The sequence below is a fragment of the Bufo gargarizans genome, chromosome 1, assembly GCF_014858855.1.
Source record: "Bufo gargarizans isolate SCDJY-AF-19 chromosome 1, ASM1485885v1, whole genome shotgun sequence".
NCBI lineage: Eukaryota > Metazoa > Chordata > Amphibia > Anura > Bufonidae > Bufo > Bufo gargarizans.
Genome location: NC_058080.1, coordinates 295,917,812 through 295,940,481, shown reverse-complemented (window position 1 = coordinate 295,940,481; position 22,670 = coordinate 295,917,812). Strand labels below are relative to the sequence as shown.

Sequence of the window (22,670 nt, the reverse complement as noted above, 5' to 3'; positions counted from 1 at the left end):
TTCCACGTAACAAGAAACACATGATGCACAGAGACTGAATACATTTTTCTTTAAACCACATTTAGTTCAGTTTCTCTTTTAGTATTCCAATATCTTTTTTTCCCCTTGTGATGCGTCTCCTATCCCCTCCGATGACAAGGACAAAACAGGGATGACGGTGGGGTGAAAGCAGGAAGACTTATGACTTCCAAAAAATCCCCCATATCTTATTCCATTTCTCCTAAAAATTTCTTTTTTTGTATAAGATTTTTTCATATCTCCTAAGGCTCATGCACACGAACGTATTTTCTTTCCGCTTCCGTTCCGGTTTTTGTTGCGGACCGTATGCAGAACCATTAACTTCAATGGGTCCGAAAAAACAATGGAAGGTACTCAGTGTGCATTCCGTTTCCGTATTTCCATTCCGCAAAAAAGTAGTGCATGTCCTATTATTGTACGCAAATCACGGTCTGAGTCACCATTCAAGTCAATGGGTCCGCAAAAAATACGAAACGCACACAGAACCCATCCGTATGTCATCCGTATTTTGTGGATCCATACTGTATAAATGCTATGCCCAGCCCATATTGCTCATGTGTTTGGTGATTAATAAGTTACTGTTTCCGTTTCCAATCCGCAAAAAACGGATCGCATACAAACGGAAACCATACGGATATGTTTTGTGAAATAACGGAATGGAAGAGGAGTAGTCAGAGGAAAAAAAAACCTCAGATACAAAACAACGGATCTGTGAAAAACAGACCGCAAAACAACAATGGTCGTGTGCATGAGCCCTTAATCTTATTAACCAGATGTAACCATATATAAACACTAGGAGTATTTCATGAAAACCAACCTTGCGTGATTAAAAGTCTCGCCAAAAAAAAGAATTTTAATCTGGGGAATTCTTTCATAGTTATCACAATAAAAAATGGGAAAAATCACCCAGGATCCAAGATTCCACCATATATGGAATCACTATTTTCAGTTTTTGAGTAATACGTTTATCTATTGCCTCCCAATATTCTGTTAGTTGTGTACAAGACCAAAACATGTGTAAATAATCAGCCCCAGGTAAATCACACCGTGGACAATTAGACATACTTCTCAACCCACATTTATTAAGCCATACTGGTGTGACATACTGGTGTGACATATATTCTATGTATGATATTAAATTGAACCAAAACATGATAAAATTGTGTGACACTAATCTTAAGTTAGTCATTATTTTCCCCCAATCATCTGGTTGGATCCTTAAAGCAGATCCCCAAACCTTTTGTCTGGGGGAACGTATATCATTAAATAGTGCTTCAAGAAGCAATTTATAAAAGTTGAGAAATTTTAAACTTCTGCCCCAAATTTCCCATCAAATGATTCAAGGTTTAAAAGTATCTATCTGTAACAAAAATTTCCCCTTTAGACTAAAAAGTGCCGAACATTACTGTAAATATCTAAAGCAAGATACATTAACTATATGCTCTTTTTGTGTCAACTCCAAAAAAGGAAGTATATCTCCATTATCTCACCACTTGTGCAACATACAGAATATTGTTTTTTTGCCAGTATTTATCTTCAGCTAGATCATCCAACTCCTGTAGATAGAAATTATGCCAGAGGGGAGTACAGTGGAGAGATCCCTTTATTCCCAACCAACCTCTAATAGTGCTCCACGTCTTAATAAATAACTTTCTAGATTCCCTATAATCCTGATGAACTCTGGATAATAACCCATATTCTAATAATGTAAACATATTATCATATGTAGATCTACTTAACAAATTCCAAGAAAATGGACTTTCCTCCCAGTGGTTATAAAGCCATAGCTGTGAAACAAAAAAATAGCCCTTAAAATAGGGAAGGTTCAGCCCTCTCTGTTCCATCGACTTATAGAGGTATTCCAATTTGAGCCTCACCCGCTTTCTTCATCACAGCAGATCATTAATAATTCTCTCTATTAACTTAAAAAATGTATCCTCAATCCACAATGGGGAATTCCTTAGAATATAGAGGAGTTAGGGTAATATCACCATTTTAACCAGGGATATTCTGTCAGCTCTGGATAAAGGAAGTCGAAGCCATACTGTCACTTTTGAATCAGATTTAGATGTAGAAATCCTTCAACTTTAGGGGATATAATCATGCCCAAATATTCAAATGAATCAGGGCCCCTCAATAGAATATTCAGGTCTATCCACAGGCATAAGCGTTGTATTTGACCAATTGATATCAAAGCCCGAGACTGCATCAAAGGCTATTTCAATAAGTTTGGGGAGTTAGGCATTAGTATAATTTATAAAAAAACAACATGTCATCCGCATATAGAGAGATGCGATCCTCTACTCCTAGTATGCCAAATCCCTCAATCCCGAAGTCCTGCCTGACTCTAGCAGCGAGGGGCTCAATATAAATATCTAATAGCAATGGGGAGAGTGGACAACCGTGAGGGGTACCTCTGCTCAAATAGAAGCTCTCTGTCAAGCTCCTATTAATATTCAATCTTGCAATAGGAGATTTATACAGAAGCTTAATCAAATGTATAAATATAATACCAAATCCCATCCTACCCAAAACCTTCCAAAAGGAATCCCCTACTCCACCCTGTCAAACGCCTTAGAGGTGTCTAAAGACAGAATGGAACGAGCGACCCCCCCCCCCCCTCCCCGGGGGACTGTATATTAGCAAACAAACGATGCAAATTATAATTAGTATCCTTATTATCCCATATCAAGGGGGTCCTTCCTCTTTTTCAATGTTAATATTATTGCAGCGTCTGTCATTGATTCTGGAAGGCTGCCCTACTCAAATGATCCTGAAAACACCCTCAATAAACGAGGGAGGATAATCTCCCCGTATTTACATATGGGAGTCCATCTGACTCAGGGGAAGAATTTCCCGAACATCCCTTCAGTGCAGCCTCTAGCTCCTCTAAAGAGAGAACCAAATCTAGAAACTCCCTCCGAGTATCGGTAAGAACTGGGAGAGAAATAGAGTCCAAGTATGAAGTCTCTGCTGGGCCTTTTCCAAGAGAAAGTCAGCATACTCCTGGCTTGCATCCTGCATAATTTCCCTATTTCCTGGTGTTTTATTCCTAGAGAACTCATTCATGGCAACTAACGCAGCTTTTTGTTTTTTAACCCCCCCCCCTCCTTCTTACCGTATCCTTTTTTTAGATTTGAAATATTACTAACAAAAATTCCCCTCATAAAGGCTTTAAATGCATCCCATGCCAGTTGGACTCTGGTTGTGTTATCATTACTATCCTAAGAGCACCCTGTAACGAAATCTGAGGTAGATAGACAGATAGATAGATTTTCCTAAACTTGCATTATCAATAACTGATTGTATGTCAGTGTCTTTTAAGGACTTATGCAAATTGTGCCTCTAGATGCCAACCAGTCTGCAAAAAGGTGAGACACTCCACATTTTCAGAGGAAACTCCATTTAGCACTGACCTGCTACTTACAGGCCATATGGGCATACTAATAAAGACCTGGAAAAGGGCACTAAAAATGCAAGGCAACCCCAGACATGGTGGCTGCTAACCCAGCAGGTGGTCTAAGCCATTCAGTAGGTGGATGAAATAATATCAGAAGCCATAACTCTGACCTCATAACACCCACATCCTCAAAACCCTAGTAATTGTGTTCAGCCTGACATGGGCATCGGGGAGAGTCTACTCTAGACACACCATACTGGACTTGAGGCATTTCTCGGTATTCAGGATCTGGCCTTCTGGAAATCATAACCCGATCATATTTGGTGTCTGCGTGAATGGGACGAGGCGACTCAGATTATGGGATATTATCTGTACCCGCAGTCCCTGTCATATGGTGAGAAATTGCCATGATTCATATTGCCACATCAGTCAGCCATTTGGGGGCAAAAACCTGAATAATATCAGACGTCCCAGAAGGCCGGACCGAAAGGAGGGAGGTTCCATCATAGCCTACCTCTCGGCTGAGGAGGGGGAAAAAATGGGTGGTTGGGAACAGGTAATTGTCAACCATTTGGGAATCCACATTGTTTGGAGTGACTGCCTGTATCCTCAGATGTCCCCATAGCCGGAATATAACTGCTGCATCTTAGTTTTATCCCTTTTATTTTATCTGTTTACTGCATTGTTATTGTATGTATATTTTTGTTTTTTTATCTTTTATCTGACACTTTCTGTTTGTATTGCACTGCACTATTGTGTATTAAATGTAAAAATTGATAAGTCCCTTCCTTGTTGTCTTATAGAACTTGCTCTTTCGGATGGAATAACGTTACCAGTAGTGTTTCAGAGGATTTTAGGTCCCATATAGATAACTCATGTTACAGTGTTAATTTTGGGTTCAGAGAATATGTGAGTATAGGCCCCTATTGCCTTATAGTATAGGTGGTGGCAGCAATTGCGATAGAAAATATTGGGGTGTTAGAATCTAGGGGAGTAGGTTAGCATAATGCCATCATCTAGAATAGGTGGGTGGGAATTTATGTGGTAAAGTGATGAGCTCACTAGTATAATTCACCCCCGTGACGTGACCCGAGAGTAGGGATCGTCACAGACCCTATCTCCTGTTTCACCAGTTCATGAGTATCCTTATCCATTATAAAAATCCAATAGGGTTTCAGTCTAAATAAAAGGTATTACTTTATAATCATTGCCTCCCATGGTTAATTCAAGAGATAGGGATACATGGTCCAATAACGAAGTCTATCCTAGACATGGAATTTCCAGATTTACTTATACAAGAGTAAGCTCTTTTCCCTTTTCCAACCCATTCCCATACATCCACATAACCTTCTTCCAGACAAAAACGTGCCAAGGGGTGGCTGGAGTGTAAGCATCTCCCCCCAAAGAGATCCCATCTATTTCTGGGTTGAGTACGTATAAAGAAAAGGAAAGGGGGGATATAAACAAAAGCCAGAATACACAATGTCCCAGAGAGTTTCCCATAGAGAAAAACAAACCTCCCCTGTTTATTGATAGAGGATGCCTCGCAGACAAAATCAATCCCCCTATGAATCAAAACTGTAACACCTCTGGAGTAACTAGTAAAGGTAGACTGGTAAGTCTGCGCAGCCCATCCCCTACCGAGTCGCAAAACCGAATCCTCAGTAGCATGAGTCTCAAGCAAGCAAACAATCGCTGGTAAATGTCTCTGGACCTGGTCAAAAACCACCTGTCTTTTGATCTTATCGCCAAGACCTCGCACATTCCATGTAAAAATTCTGTCATCAAACCTGCCAACAGATTCCCATAATATAGATATATTCCAAAACCCCGCCCCCAACCCCACCATCTTAGGAGATGCATCGCAACCCATCCCACAACCCTCCCTCCCACACGTCCTGATCTGCCACATCACTGCACAGATCTCTCACCTAAGACCACCCCTCCTCCTCTACCACCGCCATCTAAAGTAGAAAAGGGAGAAAAAGAAAAAGTAATCATGAAGAAAACTGCTTAAATATTATTCCGATCCAGCCAGTCTATAGCAGAATCTGAGGTATCAAAAAAATGAGCTTCCCCATTGAATATTATTCGCAGTTTTGCTGGATAGACAAATTCATATTTAATGTCCTTTTCCTGTAAACGTTTTTTTGCAGCCAAAAAGCTGCGTCTCTTTTCCTGGATCTCTTTAGAGAAATCCGGAAAGAAAAGCAACTTACTTCCATTTTATACAATAGGAGGACATTCCCTTGCCTTTCTCAAAACCATATCTCTGTCTTGTAATGTCACTATCTTCACCAAGAGTATCCGTGGCTGCCTCCCAGGGAAAGGTTTGCCCCCTGGAACCCGGTGTGCCCTTTCCACCAGAAACAGAGGGGAAAAATGTTCCTTCCCAAACTTTTCCTGTATTAAGGTCTGTATCATTTCGGCAAGATTTTTTTCTTCAGAGCCTTCAGGTAGACCCAAAATTCTCAAATTACATCTCCTAGACCTGTCCTCCAGATCCACCACCTCCTTTTTAAGAATGTTAGCCTCCATTCTCAATGTGGAAATTTCAGATTTAGATATTAGCTTCATTCTCCAGAGCTCCCGCATTTTTTTCTATAGTTGTGACTCTGTCCCGAATCTTTGTAACATCATGCCTTATCAGGACCACGTCTGTCTGAATTACCCCGAGCTGCGTTGAAAAATTTTGTATTAAATCTCAATTTTTTTTACCGCAGCCAAGATTTATTTTAATGGGGCAGGCTCCACAATAGATTAATAATTTAGCTCTTCCCTCTTCACCTCTTCATTCAGAAGATCCTCCTCCATTACTTCGCTCACTTTAAATCCGGCATTTTTTTTACCATTTAGATCAGCCATCCCTTTTTGTCCTGCTCTTGTCATTACGTTTTGGAGACTAAAAACTGGTCTATTTTTGCAGATTCTAGTGTTTTCTGCCCAGTTTTTTTAAACGAATGTTCCGCTGAACGTTTATTTTGCATAGGGGCCATTTTCTTCCCCCTTTCCCCTACCTCTTTTTTTCTCTTTCCTCTCTATCCCTTCCCTCCCTCCCTCCAATTCAGCTATAATTCAATCCTCCAAAAGAGGTTAAGAAGCAAGAGAGGAAGAAGAGAAAAAAAACACAGACCAAAGAAAAGAAAAACAAATAATAGTCTCAATATAAACCGTTCAAGTTTTCCATGCAGGTTGAGAAAATTCAGCAGCAGTTCATCTAGATCAGTCCCAATACATACTTGATGGCAACATCAGATGTGTCACAAACAGAACGAGCTGAAGACATTTATGAACATATATATACCTGACAAACGGCAATGGGGTCAGGGAGGCACATTAAGGGCTCATAGAAGCAATAGCTTATTCATGGAGGCAGGAGACAGGAGCTAACATTGAGGCAGAAGGAGACGGAAGACACAGACAGCCAAATCCTCCGATCCTGTCGGGAGTAGAGTGGAGGAGACAGAGAAAGTCAGCAAGAGCCCGCAACCTCCCGAGTCCAGAGAGAGCCGACTCAAAAGGGGAGCACCTCTGCTAACCACTGGCAGCCCGGCAGCACCTTCAACTTAAGAGCGGCACCGTTACATGTGGACGCCAAGGTTCACCATAGCGAGGTAGGAGGAGGGGAGGGGGCGCGCGACGTAGCTCCTCACTATATCATCAAGTCCACCACCGAGTTCCTGTATTCTTTGAATATTCCAATATCTGATTGTGCTCTTTCATTGCCAAAAAGCAACTGTCCAACCTCCCCAGTGTTTCTCATCAAAGCTTTCAGCTTCTCAAGCACTCAACAAATGGATGAATTAGAGTATATTCACACATAGCAGATACATTGTGGATTTTCTGCCCCAGATTACAGTTGAGTTGTACAGCAGCAAAGTGCTGAAGTACTGGGCCCATTTTAATTTTTTCTTCACCACATTCCAATAGCCATAACTTTTAACATTTTTCATTCATATGGCCATATTATTTTTGCAGGATAAGTTATATTTTTTTACTGTCACCACTTAATTTACCATGAATTACATTGAAAAAACTGAAAAAACTTCTTTGTGGGATCAAATTGAAAAAAACTCACAATTCAGGAAAGGTTTTTGGGGTTTTGATATTACACCATTCACTGTTCACTAAAAAATACACCCTTGTTCTGCAGGTCGATAGGAATGCGGCGATAACAAATTTGTATAGTTTTGTTTTGTTTTACTACTTTAAAAAAATAAAAACCTTAGAAAAAAAAAATTGTCTTTGCACTATCATTTTTTGACAGCCTGAACTCGATCTACAGGGCTGTAGGAGGGCCTGTTTTCTGTAGTTTTTATTGGTACCATTTTTGAGGTACATATGACTTTGATCACTATTATTCAATTTTTTGGAGAGGGACAAGGTAATCAAAAAATTGGGAAATTGTGTGTTTTTTTTTTTCCATTATTGTGTTCACCGCGCAGTAAAAATATTTTTATATTTTAATAGTCCTGACATTTTTGGACGCAGCAATACCCGATATATTTCTTGTTTTATTCTTTATTTATATATGTAAAATTGGGAAAAGGGGCGATTTGAAACAACCACCCACTTTGACTTAGGGCTAGACCTAAGGGTATTATTCTGACCGTTCCCTGGTATTTACCCTTTAACCCCTATATAGGGATGTGGACTTCACTGTGGGGGAGCCACCAGGCCGTTACGTCTTGCAATAGTCCCAGTGTGGTTGGCAGAGTTCATTACACAGGCAGACAACCAGAAGAGCCCACCTTAACTTGGTACTAGCACGCTAGATAACCTGAAGCTCAGACACCCACAGATATCCAGCCATAGGCTGGAACAAATTAGGACACATGCCCTAAAAACAGATGGAGGAACTTTGCCAGCAGGAGCAAGCTGAGGCCTACAGCAAGAGGCCTATAGGGCCGGAACCTCAGGACCCCGATGGCATACGGTGAGAGATGTGGTGCGTATGATCATGGTACAGCAGCAGACACGAAGTGCCGCCATAACAAGTGGATTCACAAGGAATGGGAAAAGAAAGGACTTATACTACTCCTTCCAGCTGGATTAATTACTGGCTTTGGTTCTACAAATGGCATCAAATTCTGGCACAATAGTGGTATACAATCTCACAACGTAAGCCACACCCCATTGCATTGTCACGCCATAAAGATCTCACTGAATTCGAGTGGTACTGTAATAGGAAGCCACCATTGCAAGAGGTCAATTTGTGAAATTTCTTTTCTGTGAATGGTAGTATTACAAAGTGGAAGGGTTTAGGAACCACAGCAATTTAGCCACAAAGTGGCAAAAAAAATGAAGTTACAGAGCAGGGTCACTGAGTACTGAGGCACATACTGCATAAAAGTCCCCACTCAATAACTGCAGAGTTCAAAACTTCTTCTAGCATTAAAATCGGCCGAAAACTCTGGGCCAGGAGCTTTACTGCATGAGTTTCCATGGCTGAGTAGCTCCATGAAAGCCTTACCTCACCAAGATTTCGGGGGTACTATCTCTCCTTAGGGAGAGAGCACCTTAGTCAGTGTGAGCAGACTTATAGGCAATACATGCTCCTTTGGAATTCTGGGAAGACGGGAATAGAAATGAGGTCTTAACAAGCTCTGCTTCTAATGCTACCAGATGTAAGGCAGCTATCCTATAAGTCAATGTTCAATCCTTTAAATAGGCCTTGAGACATGTCTCGTATATTAAATAAGCCAGCACCTCATCTGCAGACAGATGTTTCAGGGTGATTGCCCCTCATCAGTACAGAGCAAAGTACTAGCTTAACTGGGTGAGAGGCCTAAGTCAGGATTTGGGGCGTACTATCTATGCTTGGGGATAGAGCGCCTTAGTCAGCGTTTACCTCACCAAGCACACACGTGGTCCATAAAGGCATGGTTGAGTGAATTTGGTGTGGAAGAACTTGACTGGTGGTAACTTCATCCCCACTTTTTAGGTGAGCTGAAATGGAGATTGCAAGCCAGCCCCTCTCATCAAGATGAGTGTCTGACCTCAAATTCCCACAGTCACACTCTGAAATCTTGTAAAACAACTTCCAAGAAACAGTGAAAGCTGTTTTAGCTCCAAAGGCTGGATCAACTCCATATTAATGCTTATGTAATTAGAATGGGATGTCAAAAAAGTTTGTGTAGGAGTAATGTGTGGGTATCCAAATACTTTTGTTCATATAATGTAAGTGTAAGCAACCAGAACTGGATTCGTGGGTTGAAGTACAGATAACATCTGTATGGAGTTTGTATGTTTTCCCTGTGTTGGCTTTCCTTCAGGTACTCCAATTTCCCTCTGCATTTCAAAAGCATAGGTACTTTGGGGGACATTTATTAAGACTGATGTTTTACACGCGAGAATTAAAAGAGACTTAGGGTATTTTCACACTAGCATCAGAGATCCAACAGGCTGTTTCGGCAGGGAACAGCCGACCAGATCTCTGCACACTCCGACCCTATTTACGGTGGAGATTCAGCCGCATTACGACAAATATGCCGAGAATCGGCCGGAAGAAAACCGCTGTACGCATTATAGTGAATGGGGTTGAACACAGCCTTACAAACCTCTGGCAGTGCCGCAGCGCACAGAGGTCCAGCCGTCTGTTCCCTGCCGAAACAGCCTGTCAGATCTCTGACACTAGTCTGCAACTAGCCTTACATATTGATGACCGGTCATCATATCGGTAGGGGTGTGACTCCTGGCAGAAGGCTCTGCCCACTGTGTACTGAGTTTCCATTTAGTGGAGCTGCATTGGTTTATATGTAAACCACTAGTTTATGTAGACACAGCAATGTGAGGGGAGGTTCACACACGGCAGGATCTGCATCTGAAAGTAATTTTAATTGATCAGAATGTTAGTTGGTAGCAATCACGAAGATTTCTGTAAATCCTCATGCTTGTTGTGCAACAAAGCTTCCAAGTGTGAATTCATTCAATCTACATGACAAATGTGCAGCTTTTTTTTCAGAAACTTAAGTGGAGAATTAGGTGATTCCCAGTGTACAGAGAAAAGCTGGTTTAGCCCTTTGAGGAACCTCCCGTGCAATATCTAAAAACATCATTTCTTCATACATATCAAGCATGGCCTCAGTTATCATCACTGTCACGGTCCCCATGTATTTATGAAAAGAAATGATAGGGAAACGCCATAAACACTGCTGGGCATGGTAAGACATGATGTGTCATGCAAAGCTACTACTTATCTGAAGTTACACAAGCAATGAACAAACAAAACAGAAATGTTTTCTCCCTAAAAAGAGCTTGCTCTGAGGGGTCCCTGTGGGTATGTTTAAAGTTAGAAGATATTTATACCACTGAAATATTTAGAAATTCGTTCACCCTTAGGCCTCTTTCACACGGGCGTCATTTTTTTTGCCCGGATAAGAGCCGGGTGCGTTGCGGGAAAATGCGCGATTTTCCAGTGCGAGTGCAAAACATTGTCATGCGTTGCACTCGCGTGAGAAAAATCGCGCATGTTTGGTACCCAAACCCGAACTTCTTCATAGAAGTTCGGGCTTGGGATTGATGTTCTGAAGATTGTATTATTTTCCCTTATAACATGGTTATAAGGGAAAATAATAGCATTCTGAATACAGAATGCATAGTAAACCAGCGCTAGAGGGGTTAAAAAAAATTAAAAAAATTTAACTCACCTTAGTCCACTTGATCACGAAGCCCGGCATCTCCTTGTGTCTCCTCTGCGCTGAGCGGCTGAACAGGACCTGGGGTGAGCTGCTCCATTAAATACAGGTTAAGGACCTTCGATGACGTCACTCCGGTCATCAAATGGTACGTCACATGATCTTTTACCATGGTGATTCACCATGGTAAAAGACCATGTGATGACCGGAGTGACGTCATCGAAGGTCCTTAACCGATATTTAATGCAGCAGCTCACCCCAGGTCCTGTTCAGCCGCTCAGCGCAGAGGAGACACAAGGAGATGCCGGGCTTCGTGATCAAGTGGACTAAGGTGAGTTAAATAATTTTTTCTTTTTTTAACCCCTCTAGCGCTGGTTTACTATGCATTCTATATTCAGAATGCTATTATTTTCCCTTATAACCATGTTATAAGGGAAAATAATAATGATCAGGTCTCCATCAAGATCGTCTCCTAGCAACCGTGCGTGCAAATCGCACGGCATCCGTACTTGCTTGCGGATGCCATCCGATTTTCACACACCCCATTCATTTCTATGGGGCCTGCGTCACGTCGAAATCGGACAATATAGAGCATGCTGCGATTTCAACTGAACGCACAAGTGATGCGTTAAAAACAACGCTCATGTGCACAGCCCCATAGAAATGAATGGGTCAGGATTTAGTGCAGGTGCCATACGTTCGCCGCACGGATCGCACTCGCACGGAAAACTCGCCCGTGTGAAAGGGGCCTTAGTTTACGGGTAAAAGAGGCATTCCGTTATTCATTCCATCATAATAGAAGTTTATAGGCTGCAAAACGGATCCATCCTGTTTCCGTTATGCAGGGGAGCCCTCTCCTCCATAACGGAAACGGGATGGATCCGTTTTGCAGCCCATAAACTTCTATTATGACGGAATGAATAACGGAATGCCTCTTTTACCCGTAAACTAAGGGTGAACGAATTTCTAAATATGAAATTCGTTCATCTCTAGTGATGGCCTTTATACTGTATATAGTGTATGTTCACTTGCAGGAGATTTGTTGCAGAAATTTCTGTGAGTGTCCCATTCGTATCACTGTGACATGCAGAAATCCATGTACATGCACCAAAAACAACCCAACTCCGTTATGCATTCCGTCATAGTATTGCATTATGGTCCGTGGTAACGGAATCCATAACGCAATTCACCTTTTACCAGTAAATGAAGCTGAAATTCGCTCATCTCTAGCCATCACTTGTAAAGGGCAGGGCAACCTTTTTGAAGCAATATTGCCTAAACTGCTTAAAAGTAAACCCATTATAATGGCACTGCGGTTTACATTCCAGACTATAGACACTTGGGGGGAGATTTATCAAAACTGGTAAAAAGCAAAACTGTCTTAGTCGCCCATAGACACCAATCATACTCCATTTTCAGCCCGCATCCAATCATATTTAAAAGTCTACTGGAAAAAGCCTGAAAGAACACAGAGTATGACGTGATTTGTAAAAAAACACCAAGGAACCAACAAACATCATTAGGCCTCATACACACAACCATATTTTCAGTCCGCATACAATCTGCATTTTTTGAAAATCAGATGCAAACCCATTCATTTCAATTGGACCACAAATGATAGGGACTGTTCACATACGCACATCGGTTCCGTGTCCCCACAAAAAATAAATAGAACATGTCTTACTTTTGCCAGTTTTTCTTACTTTGTGTCAGTTTTTCAGACAAGAATAGGCATTTCAGAACATACTGATCCGCAAAATGTGGACTGCACATTCCGTGATCCATGCTTTGCAGATCCTCAATTTGCGGTCTTAAAATGCCACTACAAAACTCAAAGGGAGATTTATAAAAACTGGTGTAAATTAAAACTGGCTTAGTTGCCCATAGCAACCAATGAGATTGCACCTTTCATTTTTTAGAGCTCCTTTGGAAAATAAAAGGTGGAATCTGATCGTTGCTGTTGGCAACTCAGCCAGTTTTCCTTTACACCAGTTTGATAAATCCCCCCTCCCCCCCCCACAGTGTTTGTAGTGTATTTCATAATTTACTACTGGCTAACTTGTAAATTCTGGCCAAAACGTTTCTCGCCATCCCCCTACCAAGAAAAAAAATAATCCTGACGAAAAAAGCTGGGTTTTTTATTTAAAAAAAACATGAGTACACATATTCAAAGGTTGCTTACGGGTGTGAATTTGGCTCTGGTGTTTTTGCCTTAAAAAAAAGAAAGAAAAAGCTCAAGGGTTTGGTTCTTTTGCACCTGTGCTTCTTGCTGTTTTTTTCTTTCTTTCTTTTCTTTTTTTTTCAGGCATTTTTACCACACAATGCGGGGCATTTACTAATGACTTTGTGATATAATAGTGGCATAAAAAAGTTGCAAATTATGGTGCATGTCAATATCATATGTGCGTAATAATTTGCGACCTGAAGTTTCTTGCCACTTTTCTAAAGTGGTGAGAAAGGGGTGGGGCTTATCGCAACTGACGTAAGTTATAGCTGAAGTATACAGCAGCACTAGCTGGAGTAGATTTAAGTTTGAGTGTATGGAGTGTCAGAGATGCGCTTAATTTCTTAAGAGGCATCTGCCTCTTCAAAAGGGCTCACCCGTGTACTGTCCGCATCCTTAAAGGGGTTCTCTGGGCATTAAGAAAATAAAAATACTGAAATATTACTTTATTGTAAATATATTCTCAAATACCTTTCATTATTTATAATGGCTCGTTTTGTCTGCGGAGCAATCATCAGGGGAAACAAAATGGCCGCTGTCCCATTTGTTTACACAAAACCTGTCCTGATCACACATGAGGACAAGTTACTTTACAAAACTGAGGTAAAGAGCTGCCTCATCCTCCTCTCCTACTGGTCAGGGTTTATGATCCTAAATACAGATGATAAGAACTTTAGCTGAATCTCTGTGGAATTTAGTTCATGAGGAGACATGAAGTACAGAGAGGATGGACAGGACAGACTGTGGTAATGTGGGGCTGTGGTAATGGAGACTGAAAACAAATGCTGCTGCTCATTAGCCACATCCCCACCTCCTCTCGTGTCTTCTCATCTCCATTCCCACAGATATTCACCTGTATTCAGGATCATGATTCCTGACAAGCATTGTGCTGAAGTAACTTGTCCTCCTGTGTAATTAGTACAGGTTTTGTGTGTGCTAATAGGACGGTGGACATTTTATTTCTCCTAATGATTGCTCCCTAGACAAAACAAGCCATTCTAAGTAATGAAATGTATCTGTGAATATATTTATTATAAAATATTTAAGGATTTTCATTTTTTTTCATTCCTGGAGAACCCCTTTAAACGCTATGTACACCATTGGAGGCAACTTTTTTATAATTTTATGTTACTCATTTTTGGCTTTTTCAGTTGGCCTTTATTAAGAATATTGAGCTGTTCTGTCACAAAGGGTTAACTGTTTTTCTAGCTGTTTTATCTCTAAACTACTAAAAGGTCATAAATACTTTTTTTAAGCCACATTCTTATCATTGTAAGATAAGAACTGAGCTATATTGAGTGGGTGTTCATAATGTCAGAGAGCAGAGATAAGGAGTCGCCTGCTCCTGGTCAGACTGAAAAGAAAGAAAATCCAAAGAGTGCTACTAGAGCATGTCAGCTCTGTAAAGAACAAAAGGATGCCATATTTTTAATAAAGACCAATAAAAAAAATATTTTTAGCTCTAAATGAGTACAATGCAATAGTAAAAAAAAAAATCAATAAAACTGGTGTATATTGCCTTTAAGTCTGTTCCACGGCACCAGAAAAAAAAAAAAAAAAAACAAGAACATGCTCTATTCTTTTCTATTTTGCAGACAATGATAGGACATTTCTGCAGGAAAGGAAAAAAAAATAGTGGCATGCAATCGGCCAGAATATGTGTTTGGTGGATCTGAAATTTGCAGACAACAAAAACGGATATGGTCATGTGCAGGTGCCTAAACTATTCACATCTCACTCTAGTGCAGAGGGATCAAGACTGGTATATGGGAACGCTAGTCTTGATAAATGTCCCTCGCTGTGTCTGACCACTAGCATTTCTTCATGGCTTTTTTCCCCTAGAGAGAAGGTGTTGAAAAACCCACCAAGAGCTCCAGCATGCTGCATTTCTAAGAAGAAGCCAGAAAGCCAAAAAAGACACCTAAATAACAAAAACACCAGTAGCAAATAACACTTCTGCATGAGCATGAGCTTTTCTTACCTGTGTGAATTCCACTTTTCTCTCACTTCTATCAATAGAAAGGCCGATTCTTGTATGCAAAAGGGACAAGACTAGGACATGTTTTATAAGATGCAAAACGGCCACACAGACACGCAAAAATAGGGATATGTGCATTACCTCAAAGAAATGAATGGGTCAGTGTGCTATCAGCAAAAAAAAAAGCAGATAGCACATGGATGAAAATTAGGGTTATGTGCATGAGACCTAAAGAAGCTTCTGGTCCATGGATCTGTAGGATGTTTGTATGCAGAAGAATCTTAGGTGCATGCTGGCTAAGAATACAGGTATCTATATCTATAACTGCTGCTGTGAGACTCCAACCTCTGAGGAAGTACGGGTAAGCTGATGACTACATTTCTCTCTCACTTGCAGTCCAGACATGAGGCTTGTATTGTACATCTAATGATTTACATTCACTTTCAGATTAGTGGCATTGCATAAGTATTTCAAAACTATTCTTCCAGAAAATTAAATGAAGCATCCTATAAAAACAATTATTCCAAAGCCAGAACATGTGTTGGTTATTATAAATTGGGAAAGAAGGGTATTTCAGCAATGGTTTGCTGATCTGACATCATTATTTGTAAAGTGTATCAGTGTGAGAAATATTTCATGAGACAAATGAATACTGAAAATCTTATTCTTTCATAGTGTCACGAACCAGCGGGTGTGAACCCACTGTGCCACGTGTCCCACCTCCTCTAAGGGCATTGTCTAAGTGTACCCCTCGATTCTTCACAGTACCCCAGATGGTGGGGATAGACTTTCCCGAGGGGAACACCAGGTCACTCCCTCTTGAGGAGGGTAGGCACATGAGGCAGCTGGTCCAGGCGGACCAGGAGGTACCTGAGAAGGTAACAGAAGTACAAGCGTTGTCAGGCAGGCGGGGTCGTTACCAGAAGCAACAGCACAGGACCGAAGGATTAGGCAGAGGCATAGTCAGACAGGCAAAAGGTCGGGCAGGCGGCACAGGAACAGGTCAGGAAATCGAGGTCAGCAACAGGAGAGTCAAGGCAAGCAGACAGGGATCAGACGAGTAGCAGAATCCAAGAACAAAGTATAAGTCAGGAGCACACATGAGTATCAGGAGCTTAGAAAATACAAGGATCTTGACACTGACGCATCTGGGAAGGGGGCTGAGCCACTTTGGTACCTGCAGGAAAGCCTGGGTTGGTCAGCGAGGTCACATAACCCAACCCATGCAGCCCAGGGAGTGATACACACCGCCCCTAGGGCAGTGTAACAAGAAACCAGCAGCAAGCATGCTGTGGCCAGGACTCAGTGAAACCTGTGGAGCGGAATCCTCTGCACCACAGCGACAAAGCCCAGGACTGCAGCAGTGGAAGGAATGATCACGGCACGGCGCCAGGACCACGGCGGTAAGCGGGGGAACAGCGGCGTACAGCAGCTGCTGTTACAGTACCCCCCCTTACACCCCCTCTTCTTGACAATGGGACAAAAACCTCTTTATATTCTCCTCTGGCCCCCAAGACCTCTCCTCAGGACCGAAGCCCTTCCAGTCCACCAGATAGTAAGTCTTCTTGCCACGCTTCATGAAATCCAAGATGTCCTTGACGTCGAATGTTCCCTCTGAATCTTCAGATATTGGAGAAGAATCCGCTGCTGGTACCCCAGAAGATATATGGACAGGGAGAGGCGTACGAGGATGTCGTCCAAAAACGACAAAGAAAGGAGAGGATCCAGTAGACTCACTAGTGCGGTTATTATAGGAGAACTCTGCCCAAGGTAGCAATTGCACCCAGTTGTCGTGTTAAGCAGAAACAAAATGCCAGAGATAGTTCTCCAATATCTGATTGACCCTCTCAACCTGCCCGTAGGTCTGGGGATGATAACCGGAAGAAAAGTCCAGGTCGATCTCTAGCAGTCGGCAGAGAGCTCTCCAGAGCTTGGAGGTAAACTGGACTCCACGATCAGAAACAATATGCCCAGGTAAACCATACAAACTGAATATTTGTTTCACGAACAGTTTAGCAAGTTCCGCAGCCCAGGGAAATCCAGCCAAGGGAACGAAGTGCGCCATCTTGGAGAAGCGATCCACAACCACCCAAATAGCTGTACATCCGGCAGATGTGTTGCCATGGAGCATCAGGAACAGGTAGAGGTAACAACAGCCCAGGTGGTTTGATTCTGGAGACTTTATTTTGAGCACAGACGGTGCAGGCAGAGACATAATCACGCACATCCTTGGACAATGTGGGCCACCAGTAGTGATGAGACACAAGTTCTGTGGTTTTTGCGGATCCCTGGGTGACCGGCCAGTTTGGAGTTGTGCCCCCAAACTAAAATACGTCTCCTCTTGGCAGATGGCATGCATGTCTTCCCGAGAGGGATGTCTTTTATCAAGACAGGAGCCACTGTAATCAATCGGGTAGGATCTACAATATACTGAGGCTTCTTCTGCTGGTCAGAGAAGTCAAATGACCTAGACAGCGCACCCGCCTTGATGTTCTTCTCAGCCGGGCAAAAGTGCAGCTCAAAATCAAAACGGTATAAGAAGAGAGCCCACATGGCTTGATGAGGGTTCAAATGCTGGGCAGTCTGCAGATATATGAGGTTCTTGTGATTAGTGAAGATTATCACTGGATGTCGGGCCCCCTCTAATAGATAACGCCACTCCTCCAAGGCAAGTTTTATGTCCAGAATTTCTCTGTCTCCTATACAGTAATTCCTCTCATCAGGTGAGAAGAGCTTGGTGGAGGACCCACATGTAAACATCTTGCCCTTGTAACCTTTCTGTAGTAAAACAGCACTGGCTCCTATGGAGGCGGCGTCCACTTCTAAAAAGAGTTGTTGGGAGACATCGGGATGACGCAGAATATGTGCAGAAGCAAAGGACCTCTTTAATTGGACAAAGGCGGCCTCTGCCTCAGGAGTCCAGACTTTTTACATTCACCCCTTTCTTAGTAAGAGCGGAGATCAGAAATGTAAGGGATGAAAAATTCGGGATGAACTGACGATAGAAATTAGCGCGTCCAAGGAAGCGCTGTATAGCATGAAGGCCCTGTGGGCACGGCCATTACTGTGTTAAATTTTTCAGGATCCATCTGCAACCTGGCATCTGAGATGATGTATCAGAGAAACGGTATGGTAGATTTTTCAAAGATGCATTTCTCGAGTTTGGCCTAAAGTCGATTCTCTCTCAACCGCTGTAAAACTAAACGTACATGCTTCCGGTGAGTGGTCAGATCTGGAGAGTAGACCAGTATATCGTCCAGGTAAACTATCACACAGATATAGAGCAGATCCCGGAAGATATAGTTTACCAACCCCTGGAATACAGCGGGAGCATTGCACAGGCCGAAAGGCATGACGAGAAACTCATAGTGTCCATCACAAGTGTTGAAAGCAGTAGTCCATTTATCGCCCTTTCGGATACGGATAAGATTGTATGCGCTGCGCAGGTCGAGTTTAGTGAAGACCCTAGCTCTCCGGAACCTGTCAAAGAGTTCGGAGAATAGCGAAAGAGGGTATAGATTTTTGACTGTGACCTTATTCAGACCACGATAGTAGATACAAGGCTTTAATGATCCATCTGTTTTCTGCACAAAGAAGAACCTGGCATCGGCTGGGGAAGTAGATTTCCGGATAAACCCCCTCTCGAGATTCTTGGAAGCAGGCCGGACCTCTGATAAGCAGGTGGAGTGACAGGCTGATCCCCAACGCAAAATCTGACCGGAGTGCCAGTCCACCAGGGCCGGCGCCACCACCCGGCAAACCCGGGCAAGTGCCAGGGCCCCCTGCTCCTGGGGGGGCCCACTGTGCCCGCTCACTCCTGCAGCTGTGTCCTGCCTGTTTTGAATTCTAGGGCAGCTTACCCCAGCAATGCAGACAATTTTCGCCATGTGCACTGCTGGGGTAAGTGGCCCCAAAACTCAGAACAGGGTAGATGGAGTTGTTTCGGTAGATGATCGATCCTATGCTATAATGCAGTTGTTAGAAAGAGGTCTGTGACATCACTGATCACATGCTCCTTCATGGTCACATGACAAACCCTGATGGCAGCAGCAGCTTGTGGAAGGAGGAGGGGCTGTGTGTGCCTGCAAGTTGCAGAGTGAGGTAGGATGTGCTGCCGGAGTACCAGAACTTCGTGAGGGGAAGCATATGGAGCTCATATATGAGTGGGCATGTGGAGCACTCAGGGGCAGTGGGGTTCAAGTGGAGTGGAATCTGGTGCAATTAAGGGGGTTTATCATACAGATCTGGGTGTATTCTGAGGGCCATGATGTGTGTGTCTGTCTGTCCCTGTGTGTGCCCCTTTCTGTGTCTATGGCCTCACGCACACCGGCCGTGTGCATCACGGATGCGGACCTATTCACTTGAATGGGTCCGCAATCGCTCAATGGGAAGCACTACGGAGTGCTTCTGTGGTATTTCCGTCCGTGCCTCCGCACCGCAAAAAAATAGAACATGTTCTATTTTTTTTGCGGTGTGGACGGATCATGGACCCATTCAGGTTGAATGGGTCTCAATCTGTCCTGGCCGCCGCATGGACGTTGCCAGTGCATTGGGGACCACAAATTGTGGTCCCCAATGCGCGGAACGGACGCATAACGGCAGTGTGCATGAGGCCTGAGGCATTGCTTAGACTCCATACCACAGTCTAGCCAGTGCCTAATGGGTTACGGTTTAGACCACCTTCTGGTACATGATAATTCCCTTTTAAACCTTAGTCCATGTCCTCTCAGTACTGGGAATCAGTGGGAGTCATATTATAAGGTAACATAAGGTTGGAGCATAACTAAAGGTGGAATTCCCTTTTAGATAGAAGTTGGTTGATGATTGCACAGGTGTCTGTCCCTGTGTGTGTGCGTCTGTCCCTGTCTGTGTGTGTGCGTCTGTCCCTGTCTGTGTGTGTGCGTCTGTCCCTGTCTGTGTGTGTGCGTCTGTCCCTGTCTGTGTGTGTGCGTCTGTCCCTGTCTGTGTGTGTGCGTCTGTCCCTGTCTGTGTGTGTGCGTCTGTCCCTGTCTGTGTGTGTGCGTCTGTCCCTGTCTGTGTGTGTGCGTCTGTCCCTGTCTGTGTGTGTGCGTCTGTCCCTGTCTGTGTGTGTGCGTCTGTCCCTGTCTGTGTGTGTGCGTCTGTCCCTGTCTGTGTGTGTGCGTCTGTCCCTGTCTGTGTGTGTGCGTCTGTCCCTGTCTGTGTGTGTGCGTCTGTCCCTGTCTGTGTGTGTGCGTCTGTCCCTGTCTGTGTGTGTGCGTCTGTCCCTGTCTGTGTGTGTGCGTCTGTCCCTGTCTGTGTGTGTGCGTCTGTCCCTGTCTGTGTGTGTGCGTCTGTCCCTGTCTGTGTGTGTGCGTCTGTCCCTGTCTGTGTGTGTGCGTCTGTCCCTGTCTGTGTGTGTGCGTCTGTCCCTGTCTGTGTGTGTGTGTCTGTCCCTGTGTGTGTGTGTGTCTGTCCCTGTGTGTGTGTGTGTCTGTCCCTGTGTGTGTGTGTGTGTGTCTGTCCCTGTGTGTGTGTGTGTGTGTCTGTCCCTGTGTGTGTGTGTGTGTGTGTCTGTCCCTGTGTGTGTGTGTCTGTCCCTGTGTGTGTGTGTGTGTCTGTCCCTGTGTGTGTGTCTGTCCGTCCCTGTGTGTGTGTCTGTCCGTCCCTGTGTGTGTCTGTCCCTGTGTGTGTGTGTCTGTCCCTGTGTGTGTGCGTCTGTCCCTGTGTGTGTCCCCCTGTTTGTGTGCGTGTCTGTCCCTCTGTGTGTGTGTGTGTGTCTGTCCCCCTGTTTGTGTGTGTGTCTGTCCCCCTGTGAGTGTGTGTGTGTCTGTCCCTGTGTGTGTGTGTCTGTCCCTGTGTGTGTGTCTGTCCGTCCCTGTGTGTGTGTGTCTGTGTCTGTCCCCCTGTTTGTGTGTGTGTCTGTCCCTCTGTGTGTGTGTGTGTGTGTGTGTGTGTGTGTGTGTGTCTGTCCCTGTGTGTGTCTAACCATCACCATTGCCACAGTGTTCCCTTTGTCTTGACACAGCTGCATCAATACATTCTGTGCGGGGCAAGATGAAGATGGAAGAGGAGGCAGCACCGCCAACATGGATCTACTACATGATCTACACTAGTGTTATCTGTGGTTTACATAGGACTACAGGTAACACTATCACATTATCAGCACTAGTGTTATCTGTGGTTTTACATAGGACTGCAGGCAACACTACTACATTTTCTGTACTCAGATAGCCATGACTATGTTATCTATGCTGTTACATAGGACTGCAGGTGATATCTACTGTATTATCTGTACTCAGAGAGTTACCACTGTGTAAGGGGGCCCACTGAGACTTTATCGCCCAAGGGCCCACATGATCCTGGAGCCGGCCCTGCAGTCCACAACTGGAGTGTGCTGACGCAGCCAGGGGAGACCAAGGATAACTGGATTCACGGAGGCTGGCAGCAGATAAAAGGAGATCATTTAAGAATTCAGGGAGTGGTAATCCATTTACGGAAGCTACTGACAGAGGCCTTTCTAGACAGATGGTAGGAAGCCGGTACTGATGGACCAGAGCTTGCTGAATAAAATTACCAGCTGACCCAGAGTCCAGGAATGCAGGCACAGACAGTGTGACTCCCTGGTGCGAGAGAGTCACTGGAACAGAAAGTTTTGGAGAGGACTTCTCCTTGTCTAGGACCACCTCTTTAACTGATCCTAGACATTGGCGTTTCCCGGCCTCTGTTAGCACTTACGCACAAAGTGGCCCTGGCCTCCACAATACAGACACAGGTTCTCTGCTTGGCGGCATAAACGTTCCTGGTCAGACAATCAAAGGTGCTCTATTTTCATGGGCTCTTTACATGGAGTGGACGCTAGAGGAAGGACCGGCCTCTGGAAGGATGGAGCCAAACGAGGTGGTCTTCTGGTGTATGCGACCTCCTTAGATTGTTCCCTGAAACGCATATCTATCCTTGTGGCCAAGGAGATTAGGTCATTCAGAGTAGACGGACGGTCGCGACCAGCTAATTCCTAATTAATCCAGTCAGAAAGGCCCTCCCAGAACAGCACCAGTTGAGCCTCACTGTTCCATGCAAGTTCAGCAGCAAGGGTACAAAACTTTATGGCGTACTGACCCACAGACGAGGGACCCTGTCGTAGAGGCAGCAGAGCTGATGCAGCGGATGACGTGCGGCTGGTCTCTTCAAAGACCAGCCGGAAGGTAGCCAGGAAAGAATGCAGATTAGTGGTCTCTGGACCTCCATGTTCCCACATAGGATTTGCCCAAGCAAGGGCCTCATCAGACAGCAGGGACACAACGAAGGTAACCTTAGACCGCTCAGTGGGAAACTTCTGCCCATGCAACTCAAAGTGGATCAGGCACTGGTTCAGGAATCCATGACAGGTTTTTGGATCTCCACCATAGCGGGATGGCAGAGGGAGTTGCACAGCAGCGGCACACAAATTTGGAA

General features: G+C 43.9%; 1 protein-coding gene across 4 annotated transcripts in view; it reads right to left on the bottom strand.

Moving 5' to 3' along the window:
- Positions 1–22,670, bottom strand: part of TMEM150C (transmembrane protein 150C) — a 252,534-nt gene that overhangs the window by 102,370 nt on the left and 127,494 nt on the right. The window contains exon 1 of one of the 4 annotated variants that reach the window (XM_044304746.1): positions 15,261–15,586. The exons of the other annotated variants lie outside the window; for them this stretch is intronic. The gene's annotated coding sequence lies outside the window, so the exon portion shown is untranslated. Of the gene's footprint in view, positions 1–15,260; positions 15,587–22,670 lie in introns of those variants that run through there. 4 annotated transcript variants of the gene reach the window in all.